The sequence below is a fragment of the Sus scrofa genome, chromosome 8, assembly GCF_054392235.1.
Source record: "Sus scrofa isolate SSC_HxYL_T2T_F1_AM1 chromosome 8, Sscrofa_HxYL_maternal_Yorkshire_Landrace_v2.0, whole genome shotgun sequence".
Lineage (NCBI taxonomy): Eukaryota > Metazoa > Chordata > Mammalia > Artiodactyla > Suidae > Sus > Sus scrofa.
Window position 1 is genome coordinate 55487225 of NC_139390.1, and position 2776 is coordinate 55490000.

The window sequence follows — 2776 nt, forward strand, 5'->3', positions numbered from 1 at the left end:
CCCGTGGTGATTGTCTTTGCTGGCCCTCCCTCCCTCCCTCCCTCCCTCCCCTCTTCTGGGCTCTTCCCTGGCTCTGCCAGGACTGATCGATGTGGTGATGTGGCGCTCTCCTGGGCTTGGGCTTAAGCCGCGCCAGGTGAGGGACGGCCGCTCATGGTGAGTTGGGCCGCGCCTCTCATTCTGTCGCGGGCCCCTCGCTGCTCCTCCCCCACCTGCGGGTGGTGTGGGGGAAGGCAGGGGTGCGGCCTCCAGCCTGACCTCTGGTCTCCCGCCCTGCTGCCTTCGGGTGTCAGTCGGGGGGGGGGGCCTGGGTCCTTTGGGACGCAGCAGGCATTCTCGCTTTGCCTCCTTGGCGTGTGCCTTGCGAGCGGTCCCTCCCCAAAGTGGGGGGAGGCCTCCCTCGCTGCCATGCTTCGCATCCCTGCGGGTGCGTGAGCGTGCCTCCCCTGGTCCTCTGTGGTGCCCCTGGAGTACTCCGGGTTGCCTGTCAGATGCCCGAGGCCGAGCGGTGGTGTCGTTTTCCTCTCCCAGCGGTGAGTCCCCTCGGGTCCCCACTGTGGTGGTGGCGTGCCCCACGAGCAGCTTCCTAAAGCTCAGGGGAGGGGGTCGAGACGGTAAGGCAGGGGAAGCTTGTGTCCCCTCCCCGGGAGGGGCTCAGGTGGACCCCTTGTCATGGGTCTCCCTCACTGTGTGCCAGTGAGGGCAGCCCTTGGCCCTTGAGTGGCACGCCCCATGCTTCTCCCTTGACCGGGAAGGCTGCATGTGGTCGTGAGAGCGACCGCGGTGGGCCGGGAGATGTGAAGGGGGGGTCCCCGTCTGGCTTTCCGGACGTGGCATCCCTCCACCCACGTGGAAAAGTCTGAAAGGCAAGCCTGGTGGCAGCACAGACTCTTGCCCTCCCGGCTCTGACCGTGGACGCTCACATGGGCTGTGTGCTTTACCCATACCGCAGACCCCCCCCCCTTCTGACTTCCCACTTTTTGGGAGTGTTCCCACTCCCGTGGGTCCCCGAAGGGGCGAGCGATGGTGTGTGGGGCACGACGCGCCCTCGGTGAGAAAGCCTTCTCTAGCGATCTGAGAGGGGGGCCTTGGGGTACCTGGACCCCCCAGCCGCCGCCCCTCCTGAAGTCTGCAGGGCAGTAGCTGCCGGCGCTACTTGCCACAGCGTGTGGGCAAGAGCCGCCCTCGCGCGAGGGGTGCGCTGGCCCCCGCGGTGGGGGCCAAGCGCTGCTCTTTTGCCTAATGCGGCCTGTGCCTCCCCCCTCCGAGTTGGGGGAGGGTCACGCCGGGCCGGGCCGGGTTTTGGCGTCCAGCGCCGGGCTGTGTGCTGCGTGGGCGCGTGGTGCCCCTCCCCTTGGAAGGGGAAGTGGAGGAGGGGGATGCGCCCCGTCCCCCGGCGGCCTCTGCCCCTGCCTCCCCCGCTGCGAGCCGCCCGTCGGTTCTTCCCGCACTCGCCTGGGGTCGCAGCTGGTGGTGTGGAGGTGGTGAGCGAGCATGGTTCGGGCCGCCTCGCTCAGGAGCGTTTCCCCCAGGCGTCAGGCCCTGGAGGGTGGACTAGGTGAAGGACGGATGAGATGAGGGTGGAAAGATGGACGGATGGGTGAGATGAGGCGGACGAACCCCCCCCACGTGGCAGGGGGGGGGAAGCCTTTGCACATGGGGCCCTGGTTGGTGGGGCCGGGTCGTGGAGTGCTCTGGGGCGACTGAGGCCGCCTGGTGTCCCAGGTGTCATGGGACTGCCCTCGTGTGTGTGGTGGTGTGACCCCGTGCTGGTTTGCCTGGCGTGCCTGGGTCCTTTCTCCTCTCCCTGGGCAGGCACCCGCGTCCCTGCCCCACAGCCCTTGCCCCGTGTGCATTGCCGCCCTTCCCCGGTGCTGCCGGCCCTCCCCCTGCCCCGAACAGGTGACCGCCCTGCCTTGCCTGTGCCATGTCTCTCTCCCTCCCGCCCCCGCGTCAACCGGGGACCTGAAATGGCCTCACCTCGTGTGGGTGTCACCCCCTGGCCGCCGTGGCCGGGCGGGTGTCCCTGGGTGATGTGCTTCTCGGGTGTCCCCCTGTGCGCGGGGGGGTGGGGGAAGAGGGTTGGGCACGGCGGGTGCGTGTGGGGTGTGGGGGGTGGTCGTCGGTAGGTGCCTTGGGAGACTTGTTTCCACGGGGCCGGCTGTGGCTCATCGGTGTCGTCGGTGGCGGTCGTGGGGCCCCCGCGAGGGGGGGCCCCCCAGGGGCTGAGGGGGAGGCCAGTCGGCGTCCTGGGTGTTGCGGCGGGACCGCCGTTGTGCTGGAGGCCTCTGGCGGTGAGACCCCGTGTGGTGCCCTGGCAGCCGACTCGCATCCGGTTTTTGGGGATGGTCCCCGTGCCCCCCCCACCTCGTTGGAGGCCTGCGGCCGCCCCCTCCGCCACCGTCCCTTTGTGGCATCTCTCTCGATGCCGGCCGCTCCCACGTTCGCCCTCCTCGCTCCCGCTCGTCTGTCTGACCTCCCGTCTGTCTGGTCCCCATCTGCCGACCCCCGGACCGGCGTCCTGGTGCGTCTCGCTTTCCTGGGCCCGCTGCGGCCCCGCTCCGTGCCCGCCGCCGCTTCCTTGCCCCCGCCTGTCCGCCGGCGTCGTTGCGTGTGGTCGAGGGGTGGCCTTCTGCCACCCCCCCACCCCCCCGCCGCGTGCCCCTCCCTCCCGGCTCTGCTGAGCTCACCTGAGCGCGAGTCGGGACCCGGCTAGCCGCTGCGGGCCGGCCGTCATAGCCGTGCCGCTCCTGGGTGGGTGGGTGGGTGGGGGGGA